General features: G+C 37.4%; 1 long non-coding RNA gene across 4 annotated transcripts in view; it reads left to right on the top strand.

The window, feature by feature from the left end:
- Window positions 1–8,337, top strand: part of LOC107306366 — a 32,364-nt gene extending 24,027 nt beyond the window's left edge. Inside the window, exon 3 of one of the 4 annotated variants that reach the window (XR_004305636.1) lies at window positions 8,167–8,337. This is a non-coding gene — a long non-coding RNA (uncharacterized LOC107306366). Of the gene's footprint in view, window positions 1–1,259; window positions 1,364–2,136; window positions 2,953–4,038; window positions 5,426–8,166 lie in introns of those variants that run through there. The other 3 variants (XR_004305637.1, XR_001552094.2, XR_004305635.1) reach the window with 3 other exon arrangements.
- Window positions 8,338–21,369: the final 13,032 nt, after the last annotated feature.

The following is a 21,369-nucleotide window of genomic DNA, read 5'->3' as shown; positions in this document are numbered from 1 at the left end:
TGAGGCTGAGAGTATTCAGATTTGGGTGTGAAAATGGGAAAAAAAATTGGGTTACAATAAATTTTTATTGCTTACAATAGAGTTTCTGATCATGGCAACAAATGATTACTCTGTATGCTGTGTTTTTATTTTATTGTCTTCAGCACTACAATCTGAGCCATGATATCATTGGCCTGATTTGTCTTTTCTTTTTTTAAGTAGGAACTTGCTCAACTTAATATGCTGAAACTCTGACATGGTGATGGGCATCTGTATAATCTTACTGCAGCAAAAACAATATTTATTTTAGTGAGTTGAAAAACTTAAAAATCAATAACTGTATTTTAAAAGAGATGTGTAGATATAAATTAAATCATGATGACTAACTTCTGATTCCTGGTCCATGCCCAGCTAGAAATCCCTCCAAAAATTTCACATGTCTACAAGATAGGTAGTTATCAGTGATGAAGTTGCTGACAGCTGTTTTCTCCAGATGTATTCACCTGGAACCTAGGTTACTGGAGATACATTTGGAACTTGTGTCTCAGTTCTTCAGTTTCTCCTACAACACATAAATTCAGCACCTACCTGAGATACACATCTTTAACACTTTGAGCAGAAAACTGTTGACTATATTTTTCATATCATGCAAAGGTGCTTAAGGAAAGCTGGTGTCCCCTGGGATTTCTACTGTATTTGATGAAGGAACATCCACTGAAACTAGCAGGAGGTGATTTTAAAACAAATAGAAGAGGAATGACTACTTACACAATCTGATAGTAATAAGACAAGGCGGAATGGCCTGAAGCTAAAAAAGGGGAGATTTAGGTTAGATGCTAGGAAGAAATTTTTTACTCATAGTGTGGTGAGGCTCTGGAACAGGCTGCTCAGACAAGCTGAGGGTGCCCCATATATCGAAGCATTCAAGGCCTGGTTGGATGGTGCCCTGAGCAGCCTGATCTAGTGGCCGGTAACTCCACCCATGGAGTGGTGTTGGAACAGGATGATCTTTAAAGTCTACTCTAACTTAAGCCATTCTATGATTCCATGATAAACCACATTTTTTCCTTACTTCTTTCACTTTTACCATGATACATTTACTTCTATTTTAAAACCCTATAGATTATTGAACATTGTGATTAATCGTTTTCTGTTTCCCTTATTTTATTATTTGGGTGAATGATTGTGATAATACAAAAGAAATGCAATGCACTCACTTTTAAAGTTTTTTTCAAGATTTATCACTTTTGAAGCCCTCTCTTATCTTCCCCCTCTTCTAGGATTATTGACTGTCCTCATACTGTGCACATGTCTGTTGATTTCTTCGTAAGATGCAGTCAATAAATTGAAGGACCAACATAATAAAAATGGCATTGAATTTTCATGAGTAGAAGCTACATTGTTTGGTGCAGTATATAACAAAATTTGTTGGTTACATGATGCTAAAATCTATCTTGATCTTTAGTTATTGCCTTCAGGAATAGAATGTTTCAGTTCTGCTTCAAAATATACTATTAAAATCCTATCTCAATCATAATAGTGTTGCCATATACATTTTGGCTAGGTAATGAGGCCTTAGGTATTAAAATAGGTTCTTCATTGTTCATTCATGCATTTCTTACACCTTACATTTCTAAATTATTGCAATCCTTGGCTATGAAAATGCAGCATCATTATAGTTAGTCTTCCTAACAATGTGAGAGATGGTACAGCAACATTATATTATGCACACTTTGAAAGAAATCTTTTCTGCTCCTGTCTAGGGAAACAGTGAGATTTCAACTAAATGCTAGTGAATATCATAACTTTACGTTCTTAGGCATGAAGTAAAAAAGCTCAAAATATGGTGTGTTTATTTTGTATGGCCGCTATGCAGATAGAAATAGCTATTGTTGAGCTGAAGTTTCTGTCTATGCATAGAAAGTATTGATCTCTCTCTTGGTGAGAGATACTTTTAATACAGATGTACATAAAATAATTCAGTTTTATAAGTGAATCCGTTTCCAGCTACCTTATAGTATTAATCCTGTTTAACTATAGAAATTTCATTAAATGATTGTATTTCTGCAACTTCTGATGACACTGTTCTGTGTAGCCGGACCTGTGTCTGTATGGGTTCATGCTAATTGATACAGTATGCCTGAATTGCTTTTACAGCTGGATCCAGTGAATCTGGAATTTAGCCAGATATTTGCCATGCACATCCAGTTTACAAACACAGAAGGAATTCCAGCTCCCAGCTCTTGATATCTTCCTACATTTCAAATGACTTTGAAGCTGATTGATAGAAACTCTTTGATTCCATGGAGCAATATATTATCATATTTTATTAACCTTTGCAGAAGGCAATTTCAATTCTTCTCTAGGGATGTAATATTTACAACGAAGTACTTCATGCAAGTGGTGGACAAAGGTTGTGTAGTTGGCCTTGTGCCTGAAAGATACTCTTCGATGTTTACCATGCACCCTATGTTTTAAGCACAGTTTATGTCCTGATCTTTCACGCTGGAAGTATTGTGTTTGGCTTGGACAAAGTCCAAGCAAAATGAGTTTCTATCAAGTTTTACATCTGTATGCCCCAAATGTATGCTCAGTGTCTCTTTCCTTCCAGTTTGTAAGCTATGAGTAAGTAGGTTGTGTTACTGCATGCTGAATAGTTACATATGTTGAAAAATTGTGCTTTGGGGCTAAGAATTTACTCTATTAAGTAGTCTTACTGTGCTCTTCGTATCTGTTGTAGTTTGCATGGAAATAATTATGAAGCATTACTTTCAGAACAGCCTACTTATTAATAATCTGTCTGATCTATGTCTTACACTTTCCATGCTGAATGGATGCTGCTGTCTTTCTTTGCATAATATTCACAACAATATTCAGAAACCTCACATTCCTGTTTTGATGCTCTCGCTTACTGAAGTTTTATCAAATGTTTTTACAATCAAAAAATAAATGCTCAGTGCAAAGCTGGAAATATTTTTATTGTGTTGTTATCTGTTTTCATGGTTCTTCTTTATGCTCACTGCAAATCACATCAGACTCCTCATGACACTGAAGTCATTTCATTGAATGTAATATATTTGATCGCATATTTGTCACAGAGAGGTAGTTTTGGATTTATATTGATCGGAGTCCTGTTTACCAAAGTCTGGCTGACTGTTAGAGGGAGAGTAGATTCAGTGATGTCAAAGAATAAACCTTACACCATACTGTCACGTAGGTACATGACATGTAGGTTACATGTAGGTTATTTCCTATGCAGTGGGACAGATGATGCTGATCTTGAGCTTGTGCTTGGTTTTGTCCTGACTGCAAAGTGGGTTAATACTTATTACTTAGCTGTCCCACTGGAAGGTTGAAGGTGATCAAAGCAGCAACTCAGGCTGGATTACTTTCCTCATGAGAGGAAAATACTACTTCTAACATATATATACATACAAAATTATTATTTTTTGCATTTCCTTAGGAAATATGTCTACAAGAAAATTTGGAACTACTTGTCTCAAGAAATTTGGAACTACAGGATCTTGTCCAATAGGTGTTTGGAATATTTATTTCCTTGTGATTCTTAAGAGGATAACTTTGATACAATATTAAAAAGCATCATTTTATTCATTTGCAGTCATTAGATTTTTACATCATTGACCTGATTCAGTATTATTTGATTCGTCTTGCTCTTCATGTGTGTATAACCATTAAGACCGGCAGGGGAGCCCGTCAGAATTCAAGATCCTAATGATTCATTTTATAAACATCACCATTCAACGTGAATCTGGAGATGTGTTTATCAAGCAATTCAGCTTCATGAGGATTGCCTGTTGAACATATTTGCACAGAAATAGGATTCTTGTGAGAATGTTTATTTTTATTGTTTCCATTCCAGCTACAAGGATAAAAAGGCAGAAAATCTCGTCCATTTAAATCATCTCATACTTTTTTGAAATAATTTGCTGTAATTTTCTCTAAATGAGCTTTTTAAAGCAGGTGTTTTGCATGCTCTTGTGTATTAGCTTGTTTCAGCTCTGAGTGAATTTATTCAGAAATGTGTCTGCTTCCTCCTAGTGAGAGAAACAGAAATGAAGCTGCAGACATATGATGAGTCCCAGGTGAAAGTAAAAGGATGAGAGGTATTCAGTGTCCCCTGTTTTTTTGTGATCACCCATATGGCTGCAAAAAGGAGCAAACAGAAGAACTGTCAGTTTTGTGCTGGTGTCATTGCACTGCTTATACTTGGCAGGCAGGTGGAATTTGATCTTGCTCCTCCTCCACTCCTTGTATCTAATTCAAAGTGTTCAGATTGTTTTATATGTTCAGATTTTCACAAACTGCCTCCAGTGATTATATTAAAATGGCAACTAGTATGGGGGAGGGAAAAAAAAAAAAGCAAGCCTATCATCCTATGCTTCATCTCAGCACCTCAAATTGTATCCCGTGATCCTAAAATAAACTTTCTAGTTATTACATCTGGGCTGCAACCAAAGTGGGTATTTTTCCTATGCCCTAAATAAATGAAGATTAATTTATTCGATCAAAGTCATTTGGTGCCCTAATTTGGAAGGATACCTAATGGATTTACTTAATTTTTGTTTTCTTTTTCCTTAGCAGTAACTTCCACAAGACAGAGTTTTGAGGATTGGAAACTATGCAGTATTACAGCTATCACTAAATGGGTATCCAGTATGTCCACCTTGGCCAAAGCCTGGTAAAACTGATATGGCTGCCACACGCAGCTGAATTTATTGCCCTGTGGTCATTTCTTTTCACAAACTGTCTGAAGCCAGTGTTGTTTCCTTAGTTCTGCTATTGTTACTTCTGCTATTTTGATGAAACTAGCATGGATATGTTTTTGTATGAAGGAGCACATTATCTTTTTTCTGCTGGTGACCTCTGATTAAGCCATTCTGGTGTGTAGCCTTTGCAGTACCATCTGACAGTAAATGGAGACTCTCGATCTACAGGACACTCATTATTATGAAAATTGTAATGTAGTTTTCTTCCTTCCTTTTTTTTTAACCATCTAATTATTCATGCAAATTTGATTAGAGAAGAAAAAGATATTTTTCTAACTATAAGCATTACCAGGGTTAAAAAAATAAAAATAAAAAAATTATTTGTGTATTTTTGGCATTATTGAGAAGGGCGTGACATCCTGCTCCTTCTCCATTTCAGTCTTCATTGTTTTCCTACAAAAATGGTGGTGCACAGTTGTAGATACTTTTAAATCCCTCCTTCAGGAAGAAAGGGGCAGTGTATGTGAATAACTGTTCCGATTGCCCAAGGCAGTCACCTATCATTGCTGTGTTAAGGACAGCAGCGTAAACTTCAAAGAGACTGGCAAAGGTGATTTTTGCCTGCAATGAATAGAGATAGCTGTTAATATCTTTGGTTTTATCTTGACATGGATGACTGGACAGCATTCAAAATCTCTGTCTTGGAAATATGACTTGTCTGTTTGGATGGACTTCTATGTATTCTTTGAGTAGCATCTCATGCACACTTTCTAAACAGAACAGAAAGTGGTCTGTGTGTTTTCCTTAGTTCTTTTGTGTTTCCTGTCATCATCAATGAAAGCATTCATTATGATTCTGATCCCTTTTATTGCAAATATAAATAAAATCTGACAAAATTGTAAGTAAATCCTTTAGTTCTGGAAGCTGATAGAATAGGGCAAAAATTAATTTTATGCATGAAAAATCTCATTAAGCAGCTTCATGGAAATAAAAGAAACTGGCATCGGAGCCCATGATGTATGCAGTTCATTACTTTGCCACTGCTGCCATTCAGCCCAGTCTATTAATGCTACTCATGTGAGTCTCCTTCACAGGATCCGTGTTGGTCTACCTATATGACACATAGGTCAATGCAATCTGGGGCAAAAATACCTTGCTATTCTCATACGTGTTCAGAAACTTAATAAACACTAGATGAAACAGCATAATTTTCTGAACTGTTTCTTCCCTGATGCTTAGTGTTGTCCCCGAGAGGCTACAAGGACAAGCCAGAGAGGACTTACAGAGGTCATTTAGGACTTGTGAAAACCATTAGCAAAAGTGCATGAAGCATTGCTTAGAACTAAATTATGTTTCACGGAATAAGCAAACACACAATCCCTTCAAGATGCAGTTGCAAGGTATTGGCTCCTCTTCTCAGAACACTTCAGTATCTAATTTTAACAGCAGAGAATGTCCTCAAGGTACAAGGGGAGATAATCAAATGAAGTAAGGGATTTAAAAAGGCCAGAAGCAGCACTTGCTAATTCCACTACATTAAACATGTATAAGCCTTTAGAAATGTGTGATTCCTTCGGCTTTTGTATAAGTACAAATATTCCAGCTTCTCCTTTTGGGACAGAAACAGGTAATTTTGATTAATAACTGACTGGCACTAATACGTTCTAATCGGTGCAATTTCTGTGCTTGATTTTTAAATTTTAAACATCACTGAACCTTTCAGAATATTGGATAATTTTTTAAATATATTAGCTTAGACAGACGTAATCTGCTGTCTAAACTATACTATGACTTCCTATCAATTTTGCATTTCTATGATATACCAGATAAGACTAGTATTACATGAAAGGATTATTGTGACCCTTGTAATCATTGTATAGATATTTACCAATCTCAATAAAAAAAATACACATTTTAATGAAATAAAAAATAACAACTCAGGTTAATTGATGCAATTTATTTACTTAGTAATTTAATAAAGAGTAATGTTCATTCCGTTCACATGTACTACGTCACTGTGGTATAAAATCAGGAGGGGAGGAAATGAATTCATGGCTCTGACTCTCAAGCAAGAGTGGCTTATCATGGTTATACTGAGAAGCTGTTGTCCCTACCTGTGCTTTCTACATGCAGGACGCAGATTTCTGAGGTGTTTATGCAGGTGTTCCCAAGCCACTGTAGTAATTTATGTTTCATGCTAAAATTTTCATGGTGCAACTCTCATCAGATCCTCAGCTGAATCACCTGGGGCTTAGCAGTCTGTGCATCTTCTAAAGCCACGTGTCTCTGAGGGATGCTGTCCCAAGTTACAGTTAAGACACATGGTCACATATAAGACAGACCTAAGTTCTGCTTTCTTCTTTTCTGCAGACAGCTAGGAAACTCTCAGCTCCAAATATGAGAAAATAATTAGTAAAGTGATAAACAGACTTTCTTTTGCAATATATCTGACTATCACTTTCAATATCTCTTTATCCAAGTTCTTTCTTCTTGATGGGTTGTGAAACCCTTTGGATTTCCCTCCTTCATAATTACAATCCTTTTTAAAACTATGCATCTACCCTATTACACACGTGCATCTCCTGCTATGCATACTGCTTTTACCCGTTGCTATGTGAATGGCTGGAAGAGATAATTCCTTGGCTATTAGCACCTCGTTAAGATCTGCTGGGAAATCATATAACTAGCTATTATCCATAGAACTCATTAGGGAATTAGATACTTATGTATGTGTGAAGATGGTTTTACTGTGTAGTAAAACCTAGAAATCTGCTAATGAGGGATGTAGTTGGTTCTTGAATATAAAATTCTGACAATACAGCCAAAATAAATGTGAAATTTCTACTTACATATTTTTTAAGAATTCACATATTATGTTGCTTGCTCTTTTGATATTTCAGTAAGCTAATTCCTCCGTCATGTTCAAATGACTAAACCAGACAAGGAAAGCGTGGCAGTAATTTAACATCTTTAATTAAGAAGCGCTAGACTGAGTTTGTGGTATCTTGTCACACAACGTGAGCTAGATGCTGCATGGTTATCAGCCAGTTAAAAGAAATCGATCACTTGTAAGAGTGATTTAAAATTTGCTTGCTGAAGGGTTTTAGAATTTTCAGCTCATTTTGTGTACATGGATATACTTGCTTGAGAGTATCTATAATATATACTGCAATTAAGGAAAAGAAACTGAAGTGAAATATACATTCCACAAGATAAGATAAATAAATAATAAAATTCTGAGGGACCGATGGCTTTTCTAGAGACATTTCATAGATTTGATTTTCATATTTTTAAGCTGTGAAGGAGAGGAAATATCCTGTAGGTGGGCTTTATGACTTTATTAGGCCTACCTATTTTTTTCACATTTTGCCTAGATGCAGTTTTTATGTTTTGCCAGAAAGGTAAAGAACATATGAGCCTATATTTTCTGACAAAATACATTATATTTTTTTTTTTTCAGACTAGAAGATGTAATAATCATCCAAGTAAAGCCAGCTCAAGATAGAAGGCTTGTTAAAAGCTTCAAGTATGATAACTCTTCTGTGTGAGATTAAGTTCTCGCTGAGAAAAAAACTAGTGTAGCTCCTAATACTCCTGCCACACTGTCAGAAATGTCTCTTCTACTCAATCAGCCTCATAGCCTCTTGCAGTCTGTGGGACCCCAGTTCATGTCTCATCTCTGAAGGCGTGATTGTTACATGCACAGCAAGTTCACACACAGAGTGGGGGACTGTGGTGATTGCTTAAGATTAGTGCGTCTGTTCCCTTGTCAGCAGACACCACTGGCCTTAGGTTTAAATTGCACAGAGACATATATTTATCTTTTCCTTGCTCGGTCATAAGGATTCCATCAATTAATACATGGAATAGGCCTTACCAGCTTTGACAAGGTATTACCATCATGATATTTTCCTCCACTACAAATATACTAGCTGCAAAATCTACTACTATTTTATTTCATATGGTTGCAAATATAGTCTGTAAATATTTGAGTTATAGTTAGGCCTCACATCCCAATACCTTTGTGTTCTGGGAGGTAGAGCATGTAAGCATTTTATAGTAGTATGTCAGTGTAATAGTTGTAATAGTGAAAGGAGGGATGGGCAACTCAGTGAGAGTACAAACAAGTTGTTAAGATATGTAGGGAGAAATTTAGAAAGGCAAACATGACCTGAATTCAACCTGACCAGTGTATTATAAAAGAGCAGAAAATGTTTTAAAGAATGTATTAGAAGTAAGATGAGAGCTAAGGAGAATCTCCAGCCTTTACTGGATGCAGTGGGGAACTGCTCAGTGAGGACAGGGAAAAGGCTTTGGTTCTCAATGCCTTCTTTACAACTGTCTTCACAAGTCAGACCAGTTATCCTTGAAATACTCTACCTCCTGACCTGGATGCCTGGGATGGGGAAGAGAATAACCCCCACACAATTCAGGTGAAGATAGAGTCCTGCTTCTCCGCCTGGACAAATGGACCTGTTACAAGTCCAGATGGCCAGATGGGATCCACCAATGATGCTGAGGGAGCTGACAGAGGTGGTTGCCAAGCTGCTTTCTACCATCTGTCAGCTTCCCTGGTCAACTGGAGACATCTCCGAAGATTGGAGGCTTGCCAGCGTGACTCCCATCTACAGGTAGGATCATAAGAAGAATCTGAAGAACTACAGGCCTGTCAGCCTGACCTCAGTGCCAGGGAAGGTTATGGAACAGATGATATTGAGTGAGATCACATGGCATGTGTAGGACAGCTGGGGGATCACGCCCAGACAGTGTGGGTTCATAAAACACAAGTCCTACTTCACCAATCTGATATCCTTCTTTGATCGAGTGACCAGCCTAGTAGATGAGAGAAAGTCTGTTGACCTAGTCTACCTACACTACGGGAAATATGTTTACCACAGTATTCTCTTGGGGAAGCTGGCAGCCCATGGCTTGGACAGGTACACTCTTTGCTAGGTAAAGAACTGGCTGGAAGGTTGGACACAGAGAGTGGTGGTGAATGGAGGTAAATTCAGTTGGCACCCAATCACAAGTGGAGTTTCCCAGGAGTTGGTACTGGGCTGTCTTGATCCATACAAATGACCTGGGTAAGGGGATTGAGTGAATCCTCAGTAAGTCTGCAGATGGCACAAGTAGGAAGGAAATGGTGATCTGCCTGGGGATAGGAAGGCTCTTCTGAAAGATCTGGACAGGCTGAATAGCTGTGATGAGACCATTGAAATGAAATTCAGCAAGACCAAGTGTTGGGTCCTATACTTTGGACAAAACAATTCCAGGCAGCACTGCAGACCTGCGGCAGATTGGCTTAAAGACTGTGTGTAAGAAACATACCCGGGGGTAGTAGTCAGTGCTTGACCAAACATGAACCTTGTGGAACTTCCAACCCTCCTGCCTGGTGGGTTGGAGCTTCATGAGCCTTGAGGTCCCTTCCAACCCAGGCCATTCTGTGATTCTGTGAACCAACAGTGTGGCCAGGTGGACAAAAATGCTAAGAGAAGGTGGAATCACCATCTCTGAAAGTGTTCAAGAAAATAGTGGAAACTAAAATTAATATCCTCTCCACATTTTTGCTCTTATACTCTGAATTTACCCCCTGTTCCCTGTGGGCAATTACCACCCTTATATAATCAAACTCTCAGTTACTTGTCACACTGCTTTTTGGCCCTGGGAATTTACCACCTGCAAAGACAAATGAGATGTATATCAAAGCTGAGAAAAAGAAAAAGGGCATAAAGATTAATTCTGTTGTTGGAATCTTCAGCTGACCATGAGAAGTAGGAGAAAACTTTGTGAAAATGGGATGATGTTGAAGTAGGATTCAAATGTTATTATTTTAACTGAAATACTGAAAATTATTCCAATACAAACATTTTTATGACTTGTCTATCTGACCACAATATACTTGTATTGAGACACTTTCAAAGTTTAAAGCCCATATGTTAGAGAACATTCAAGTAGCATAAAGCTGGCTTTACATAGATTACTATGGGAGCTGGGCCTGTGCGTGGGTCCCAAGGCTGACTTTATCATTTCTGTCATTTCAATGCTATGAGAATGATTCATGGAATATTGTCTTGTAGTTGTAAATCTCCAAATGGTTTTAAAAGTCAGTAATAAACTGTAGACCATTTCTAGTCCTTTATAAGCTAACCGGCTAGTACGGATATTTTCACAGCAAGAGGTGAGATCAAACAGCTTGCATCTGAGGACCGTTGTGGTTTAAACCAGCAGCAACTGAGCACCACAAAGCTGTTTGCTCACGGCCTCACAGGGGGATGAAGATAGATTAAGGAAAAGGTAGAACTCCTGGATTGGGATGAAGATGGTATAATAGAACAGAAAAGGAAATCTGTATTATTATTATTATTATTATTATTATTATTATTATTATTATTATTGTTGTTGTTGTTGTTGTTGTTATTATTACTACTACTACTACTACTACTACTACTACTACTATTATTATTACCATTATTATTATTATTTCTAATGCAGTTTTTCCCCACCCACTTACCAGTGCCCAGGTGCCCAGTCAGTGGTAGCTCCTTCCCCTCTCCTAGCCAGGTCTCAGTTTTTGAGTTTTTGCATGACACCACATGATCTGCGACATCCCTTTGGCCTGTCAAGGTTAGCTGTCCTGCTTCTATCCCCTCCCAGCTTCTTGTTCTCTCCTACTCCTTGCTGGCACAAAGAAACTAAGAATTTCTTGGATCTTTAAGCACTGTTCAGCAACAGCTGAAACACTGGTGTGTTATCAACATTAATCTCATTCTAAATTCAAAAGACAGATTCTATTAATAGAATTATAGAATGGTTTGGGTTGGAAGTGACCCTTACGATTATCTAGTTCCAACTCTGCTTTTATATGAATGGACACTTCCCTCTACACCAGGCTGCTTAAAGCCCCATTCAGCCTGGCCTTGAATACTTCATAGAATTGGGGAATTGCTCAGGTTTGAAAAGACCTTAAAGACCATCGAGTCTAACCATTACCCAACAGTACTACCCTAACTAACAACCCTCCACTAAATTATAGTCCTGAGCACCACAGCCAAACAGTTTTTGAACACATCTAGGGATGGTGACCCAACCACTTCCCTGGGGAACCTATTCCAGTTCTTAACAACCCTTTCTGTAATGACTTTTCCTGATATCCAACCTAAACCTCCTCTCACACAACTTGAGATCATTTCCACTCATCCTGTCACTTGTCACCAGTGAGAAGAAACCTACCATCTCCCCTTGTCCTGTTGCTACCTGCCTTTGTAAAAAGTTCCTCCTTAGCTTTGCTTTAGGTCCCCTTCAGGTTCTGGATAGCCACTATAAGTGCCCCCAGAGACTTCTCTAGTCTGAAGAGCCCCAGTTCTCACAGACTGTCCTCTTAGGGGAAAAATTAAAAAATAGAAATAAAAAATAATTTAAAAATTAACCCTATTTAAGCTCAAATGAGGACAAAAAATGATCTGTGTGAGTGCTCTTCCTCTCATTACCTCTACAAGAGTGTTGGAAAAGCTATTTTAGCCACTGACATAAGATCATCCATGCCTTCATACACTAGCCTGGGCTGGTATGCAACAACCTCAGCTTCTTTCCTGCTACCCCCAGACTCAGAAGACTACCTCTGTGTGTACCCTCCCAGGGCAGAGAGATGCAGAAGTTGGCATCCACCTCTCCTATCCATCACTGTACTTGTAGCACAGAATGCTGATCATTTTAGGGTAATGAATCTGAACTTGGTCTGAAACTGAGAGGAACATAAGAAGCAGCAATCACAGTTGGAATCAGCAGAGAGGCTCTCAGGAAACTGCTAGCTCAGACACAGCTAGTTACTGCCTGCCTTCTGATGCTGGTGCCTGGCTGCAACAGTGTGAATTGGTTTTAACAGATGCTCACACCTCAAGTGTGAGAGCACATTTGGTGTGCTCGCAGGCATACTGTGAGTAACATGAGGACTGTGACCTCATCTGCCTGCCTGTGCATGCATAGCTCCAGATTGCTGGTATCATCACCTTCTGGAGCACACAGCACTTCTCACAGCCCAGCAGTCTTGTAACTCAAGCAGTGCTTACTGGGTGTTGCTGTTTCAAATCCCAGCCACATTTGTCAGGAAAAAGAGAGAGGAAGGTAGAAAGTATGAAGTGGCAAAACTGAAAGGCATTGGAGATAGAATGTGTCAGTAGACGATCTTGTCTTCTGTGACACTACCTGTTTCACAAACAACTGCGCTAGGCAAGAAAGGAGAATAGCTTATTAATGGTCAGAAATTCTTTTGTATAGCAGAGTCATCAAAGAGGAACACAGTGGACTTTTTAACTCACTTTTTGGACAGGGATTCAGATATAGCTGGCTTCCAACAACTCATGAAGTTTAAACAGCAACAAAAATTTCTGTAAAAACAAATAATAACCTACAAGCTACCTGCTTCTGAGCAGACGTATATGAAATAAATATAAATCTGAAAATAGTTGTTGGGTTTTTTTTTTGTTATTTTTTCCCCATACCAAACCAAATAAAGAGCATTAAAGGAAAAAAAAAAAAAAAAGGAAAATTTCAATGGGGAGTCAGCATTTCATTAATGAACATCCATAATCGTTACTACAGTTTCCAGCAATGTTTTGGCATGTATATTTGTTGTAGATTTTTTAAATGTACTTTGAATGCTTCAGAAAGATGGTGTAATTAGGAGTCTGGAGAAATAATCCACTGGTTTACATTGCCAAACTACACAGAGTGACATACCTAAACTTTTCAGACTTAGCAGCAATACAATACGAAAGAAGGTAGCTGGCCAGAAAACTGAGTGCAGGAGCCTGACTATGAACACTAAGGCTATAGTAGATTTTCCAAAATCTAAAAAAACTTTTAAAACTAATGATTACTGCTGAGATGACAGAGATAACTCTCTGGAAACAACACAAAAAAACATGGAAGCGGAAGAAAAATAAAACAAAAAAACCCAACCCAAATAAACAACACTTAACTCTCAGGAAAAGAAAATATACAAACATAGGACAGAAAATAAAACTATATTGTAGATAAAGACTTGTATTCACAGTGGTGAAAAAATCTTACAGATGGCATTGTCTTCAATACTTCTCCCAAGAAAAGTTTTGCTCCAAAGCCTGCAGCCAAGAAAAAAGAAGTTCCTAAATCATTAAAGAAGGGAGATCGATAACTCAGAAAATGAAAGTTTTGATGTTTATGGAATAACTGTTATTCAAAAGAGTAAGTGATTCATAAAATTCAGGTGTGGGTTAGATACAAACATGGTATTTAAGAAATTTGTAATCATCTACTAATGATCCAAGGTTACACTGATATTTTATTTGGCCTTTGCAACTTCACATTCTTTTCATACAAATAGAGTATATGACAGCATGGTCTTATGGCCACTGTGCAGCCTTTAAACAGAACATCTGTGAAAAAGCATGTGGAAAAGTATGTAAGGAATATCACTAGAAATACAAGCACTTTCAGCTGGAGAGAACAGATTCAAGAGCTTGTTAACTCCAGACTTGAGAGAAATGATCCATATGTTATCACACACAGTATTAGAGAATGGCTGAGGTTAGCATGGACCTCTGTGTTCATCTGGCCCTTCCCCTCCTCCAGCAGGGACACCCACAGCACGGTGCCCACGACCATGTCCAGGCAGCTATTGGAGATTCCCAAAAAGGAGATCTCACAGCCTCCCTGTGCAGCCTTTGCCTACTCTCTATCATCCACCCAACACGGAATTACTTTCTGGTGCTCAAAGTGAAATTCTGTGTTTCAGTTTGTGTACACAGCCTCTTAGGCTGGCACTGTAAATCACTGAAATGAACCTAGCTCCACCCTCTCTGTAGTTTTCTGTCCCAGATTTCTATACACTGGTAAGATTTCCCACAAACCTCCTCCTCTCCAGGCTGAGCAGTTCCATCCCTCTCAGTTTTTTGCAATAGCAGAGTTGCAGACCCTTCGTCAAGTTTGCTGACTTGCTTGTGTGTAAGCCTGACCAGAACAGAGAGGGAGAGAAAGAGTAAGCAGTGAGAAAGATGGAGAAAGAATCACAGAGATATAAGTTTGTTGAGTATCTGGGTGACTTGAAACACTGAAGGCAACTTACTTCCAAATGCCTGAAATAGAACTGCCCATTGTGCATACTGATTTCAAGGAAAAAGATACTAGCAATTTCTACTTGGTAAGGAAAACATCATTTGTATGCAGGTTCCTATAGACTATGCTAAGTACTCTAAAGACTGCACACTGACTATTGTTAGAGATTCTAGGTATTACAGTTGTGAATTGCCATGAAGTATCCATTAGCTATCTTGAAAATGTTTTAGTTTTTAGGATAAGTACTGAAAAAACTTGAGCATAAGCATGGTTAGATGATGACATCTTTCAAGTATCAGCTCTGCTAACAACATTTCCTCGTTGTTGTTACTGTTGTTGCATTGTATGAATGAAGACGAATATATAACTTCCCCACTGGCAATGTGACAAATGGTAACAGTTACCTTATGCAGTCACCAGTGGGGGAAAAATATATTCAAGGTGAAAAGGGAAGTTCTAATTTAACTTCTGCACTGCTGAGTTTACTTAAAAGTAAGCACATCTACCCTTCAAATGGAAAGTGACCATAACCTTGCAGAAAGCTCTCTTTCAAGGCTACTGCTGATAGCCTGAAATGCTGTCAGTTTATATTAACTTAAAAAATAAAAAATAAAAATAAAAAATGCAAAGTACAAAGAGGATTTCTTTGTTTGAAATTGTGCTTCATATAAAATATGTAATCTGCAGAGGAAGGTGTACTTCTAATCAAGTAAAAAACTTCCAGAAAATCAGAAACACACTAAATGTCAGCCAAATCAGGTTGTGTGCTAATTTCTAATCTCCAGAGCTAGGAAGAATGTGTTTGCAATCTGTTCAGGCTGTCAACCTGGCAGTGACAAACAAGCTGATGAAAAGGCTGTAGACTAGTTGGACACCCCCAACAATTTCTGGGAAAACTTATACTTTTTCCACCACCTGAGAATAGGTGATACTTCTTGTCTAAAGAAAAAGGAAATCTGGAAATGAGAATGTATTGTCTGTTGACTAAATATGATTTGGTAGGCTTCCCTAATGCTTGTGAAAATGTAATGCAAAGAGCAAACAAGACTATATACAACTTTATTTACTTATTTGGTTGGTTGGTTTTTGTTTTGTGGTGCAAAACAGAGAAGAAAGATCTTCTCTACCTGCTTCTACTTTCCTCCCTTTCATAGGAGATAAATGCAGACCTAAATACCTTCATAAAGAGCAGTGATGTGCTTGAACAAGTTTGATATTGCACACTGTGTCTCTTCAGGCAGGAGTACACAGTAGAACTGTAACAAATTTATGCAATTTATTTTGTCAATATGTGGATTATATTTTTTCTCATGGGAAGGTGAACACTGAATTTGCTACTGCAGTATTGTGCTGAATGGTAGAAATTGCAGATCATATTATTCTGGGGCAAAGAGAAAAGCAGAGATTGACTTGAATGTATTGAGCTTGTTTCGTATGTTTGCCATATGCTGTTGCGAATCTACAGATACTTTTTTTCACTTGTGTAATAAACATATTAGAAATACACTTACTCTTTCCACTCAGTTACACAAGAAAAACAGTAATAGCTATGTCACTGCATCACAATGACAGCACTACTCTAACAGTGAAGCTAAGCTAGCTGTCAAAATCACTAATGATAATAAGAAAGCTGTTAATGGAAAGAAAATGTGTGGCCAGTCATGCCTGAGTTAATTTACACTCTGAGAGGAGGTCTCATTTTGTCCTGTTGTAATACTTGATGTTAAAATGTGGTCTGTGGAGCCCAAATTATAATATTTAGCAAAGATGAGAGAGATAATAGAAAAACATTAATCAGTCAAGAGTCAAAGCCTACAACAACTATTTCACCCCCTGAGGGCAAAAAGCTTGAGTTTTTAGATCAAATTATGTATGTTGTGTAATAACAAATGATATCCAACAAATCACCACTTCCACATTCAGTGGTCCTGAGAGGGCGAGTATTGTGAAAAGAGTGCTTATGTTTGTGTATTCCAGAAAAAAATATGCACAAACAAACAAGCAAGCACCAACCTGGAAACAGAGTATGGTGTAATGTGCATCTGCTGAAAATCTGTTAGTCAGACAAAAGAAGGACATGGACTGGACCTTCAAATTACCACATAAAGGGATCAATCATCATTGCAAGAACTGCCTTATATTAGAATAAACAAATTCACATTTTTACAAATACAAGTTAATGACCAGATATAAATAAAACACCCAGGAACCTAAGGCATTGAGGAACAATCTTTTTAAAGCACAAAGAAAAATGGATGTTTCCTAGTGAATTAAATTTTACCCAATAAAATTGAAAGAAAATCTAAGTGTATTGATAAAATATGAAGTATACGTGCAATTTATGGTAATCATATTTAAGTTTGCTATCTTTTGTAGATATGAAGGAGGGCAAGTGAAGAGAACAGTTTTTCAGTGGAGGTAAATACAAAGTCTGGAATGTAAATGAGGTTCACAAACCACTAGATAGAGTAACCACAGCAGTGCTTCCATGTTACCTTTCCTGTGCTTGCACCTGCTTTTAATATTAATCATTGAGTAAAATATCTTTTTGCAGCAGGTCATGTCTCAATGTTCATTTGAAATTTTCAGTTTCTATTCAAAAACTAAATTAAGAATCTGATTTACTTCATTCAAGAGAAAATTAGATCTTCATGCCATTAATTGCACTAAAACAGACAAGAGAGGAGAACACAATGTAAGAGTGGGATTTTGCAAACTATAATTTAGCACTGAACATTTTCCAAATGTCATGTTTATGTTTATCTTGGATATCCTAATGCTTATGATCTTTTGTTTTATTTAGACAAAATGATGTATGTCTTTATATTGGCAAGTTGTCCCAGTTAGCTACATTTCTTCCCAGAACAAAGCACAAATTCTGCATATTCACTACATGAAGTTTTACACAGTTCTTGTTCTGGTTCTTCAGATACAGGACATTATTTTTTCCCTCTATAATGAGTTCAATTTTCTAAGCACTAACAGCTGCTAAAACTCATCTCCAACAGAAAGTGACTTGTGATTTCTCACAGGGAAGACTTTGATATTGACCTAGTTAACATTCACAATTATCTAAATTCACTACACTTGCATCTCTGATCTCTTCAGACTTTAACTGGGGACTATAATCAGGTAATAGGGTGTTTGCGTGTTTTACAGTGCTTCATATTTAGCTGTATGTGTAGGGAGCAATTCTTCCAATTGTTTTTCTGCAGTATGGGGGTTGGCAGATGATAGTCTTAGTGATGAACATGAACTTCTTTATTTGTGATAGGAAAAGTATCATCCAGCTAAACTAAATCTACAAAGAGTCGGTTGAAGAGTTGAGATTTCACAAAGGCTGCCCTAATAGCAGAGTCATCACGTAGATTCACTAAGAAAACCTCTGCTTGAGCTCCTTGTCATTTTTCTGTCTTACATCTTTCTGAAGGTGACCTGGCATTCACTGATATCTCATTATGGTCAACATCAACAACACAAGAGAGAGTACTTTGAATAAAGATGGCAAATCTTTGTTTCCATTTAAAAACATGAATTATGCAGTGTGCTGGAAATAATTCAGGCTTTTACTGCCATGTGTATTAAAACCATCTTCAGACACCTGCATAACTTAACTCGCTGGATATTCCAGACTGAAATACAAACATATAAATGACCAAGAATCAGAATTGTCTGAGAGAAGCTTTTAGTAGAACACTGCTATTAAATTTCAAAATGACACTCAGCTTGGTATATTGGATACATTCTTCAACATTTATCATTGAACAAGGTCCAGCTACACACCTTTATGTGCCAGTTATTTTTATTCAGCACTTACTTATCTTCATTTCTCATTGGGCTGAGGGCAACAAAAAATCGTTATGTTTGCTGGTGTATCTGAACTTTGTTGAGTATTCTGACATATTTGTAGTGTTTTGTGATGGTGGATAGGAGAAAGGAATGTTAAACTCTTCACATCTAAAAGCCAAGACATTTCCAGTGAATATTTAGAAATGAAACAGAAAAGTACAATTACTGGCCAGAAAAACAAGGTGTTTTTTGTTTGTTTGTTTGTTTTTGTTTGTTTGTTTGCTTTCTTGTTAGATATCAAACATATAAAAACCTTATCGGAACAAGAAATGTTTACCATTTGTATCAAATTTTAAGTCATCACATGGGAATAATTCCTAAATTTTTTTAATATATGCTGTTTTGTTTTTTTTTTCTTTTCTGTTTTTTTATGATACACTTTCATTTTGATGTTCCTATTTTGTAATTACTGTTCGTTGGGTCTACACAGAAATGAAGCTATAATGGACAAATAAATGAAAATTTGCATGGGATAATCATGGCTCTTCAATACTGCAAAATTTAACTCACAGCTAAATTGCTCCCATTCTTTATGGGGTCTGAATAGTCATCTCATGACATTTAAATTAAATTATATTGCTATTATAAACTGTGTGTCATGTGGGATAATTACAGCATGTTTCATCAAAGAACTCAGCTTGCTAAAGCATAAATTGAGCATTTTAATACCATGCCTAAGAAAACAACAGGTAACTTTAACAACATATTTATGCTTGGTTTCCTGAGTAAACATTTAGTGCTCTGTAACATTTATTTATTTTTTTAACACATCACATCCAGCTATCTGTTGATGAGTAGCAGCTTCCAAAACATTAGCAACTCCTCATCAACTCTAACCAATCATTTGTTCCCTATCTCTTGAAAAAGAAATAAAATAAAAATAATAATAAAAAAAATGATGCCCAGTTGCTCAATCTGAAAAATGTTCTTCTTGTTAGGTAGATACATAACTGTTGCCTGAATAACTGAACAGAAAGTAAGAGGTGGCAGCAAAATCTCCATAAAGTTACTTTATCTTGTGGATGTATTCAGGACAGCCTGTCACACACCAGGTTTTGAGCACTGAGTATAGCAGTTAATCACTACTTTCACAGCTGAAGAAGGAGTCTGAATTCTCCTGATTTTCTATAACAATCTAGCTGGACCCCTCAGGTTGGAAAACTGGCTCCCTGTGATTTTCATGTAGGATAAAGATGAAATGGGCCTCTGAATCTCTGAATCATTTCGGTGTTTTGCAGCAGCCTCTGCTCTGGTTATGTCTGAAAAGCAGTTTCTGCCTCTCACATTAAATCAAAAGCACTCAATAGAAAAGCATACCAGAATCATAGGAACTAATGAAATACAAACAAGAGTTCTGATTCTCCGGCCTTTAGATGGACACACCACAAGCACTGGATTTCTGGGATCTGGCCTGTAGTGCCACTGCTGTTCAGTAACAACTGTGAGACTGCAAGACTTTCACTAGAACTGGAACCAGCTTCTCTGTTATTCTTTCAATCGGTTCACAGTGCCAGGCACTTTCTGACTTTCCTGGTGCTTATTGCCATTCTACAGCAAGCCTCAGCAGACTGCAGTGTGTGAATTTAGCTAGCTTCACCTTGCTCTGCTTCCTCCCAGTGCTGAAGTTTTATTAGCCTTCATTGTGTATGGCCAGACATTAGCTCAGTTTAAATGTTACATTTGAAATAATTGTGTTTAGATAAACAGAATGAACAATTTATTGGTTACAAGAGAACAGGAAAGGAAAAGACATAAATGAAAAATCATATAAATTCCTAATATCCCTAAATAGGTAGTGTGAAAAGAAAGCATTTCCAAGTTGACATTAACCGTTAATTAACAGAATCTCACTATGGAGATTTTAGGAAAATGCTGTGTTCTCTCCTGTGTGCAATGGCAAGAGGCTCTCCAAGCTGAATTTTATCATGTGAACATCGACCCCAAAATTATCTGCGTACAGAAGGAAACTGAGCCTAGCTTCTCAAGGAAATACACATTACTTTCTGGAAACTTACTGGCAATTTGGAATCATGAGTCACTTTAGTGCAGTTAGATGCTGCCGTTAACAAAGTTCACATTTTTATCATACATAAAATGTAGTAATGTTTTAAAATACAACTATCTTTTCCTGCTGCAAATGCATGATGTGAAGCAATAATGTTTTGCTACCCAGATGCCCAAGTTTACAGTCAGTTTGCATGATCTACAATAGTAAAGCGTAACATGATGCCTCACTGCACCAAGCTATTTCAGGGAAATACTGTATCCTGTCAGGCATTCTATGGACCTGAACTGTCTGTAATGTGCTGAGCAGCTCAGTGCAGGAAGCTTCCCTTCAACTCCTAGGCAGCTCTATGAGCTACTGGGTAAAAGAAATGGCCTCCTTGATAATCCTGCCCTCTTTCTGTGTTTTATCACCCAGGGAGTTCTAGAAGGAATTTTGATAGGAGTTTTAATAGTCCTTTTTAAATGACACTTATGAATCTTTTCCTCCTCACTGCAATCTCATTGACTGGTGATAAAAACATGTATAATCCAACCATCAGTTCTCACATCCTCTGACACTCTGGGCAAAGCTAAGCATTTCAGTTGGTATATGCTTTTGATGTTATGATTTCACTTTTCATCTTCCTTAGTAGCTTTGACTAATTTTGTTAGGCATCATTGTCCCAGGAAAAAGAAATAATGTCAAGCATCTTATGTTTTCTCCCTTAATAAAGCT

Source organism: Coturnix japonica, chromosome Z (genome assembly GCF_001577835.2).
Source record: "Coturnix japonica isolate 7356 chromosome Z, Coturnix japonica 2.1, whole genome shotgun sequence".
Classification (NCBI taxonomy): Eukaryota; Metazoa; Chordata; class Aves; order Galliformes; family Phasianidae; genus Coturnix; species Coturnix japonica.
This window is presented reverse-complemented; position numbering and strand designations above follow the sequence as displayed.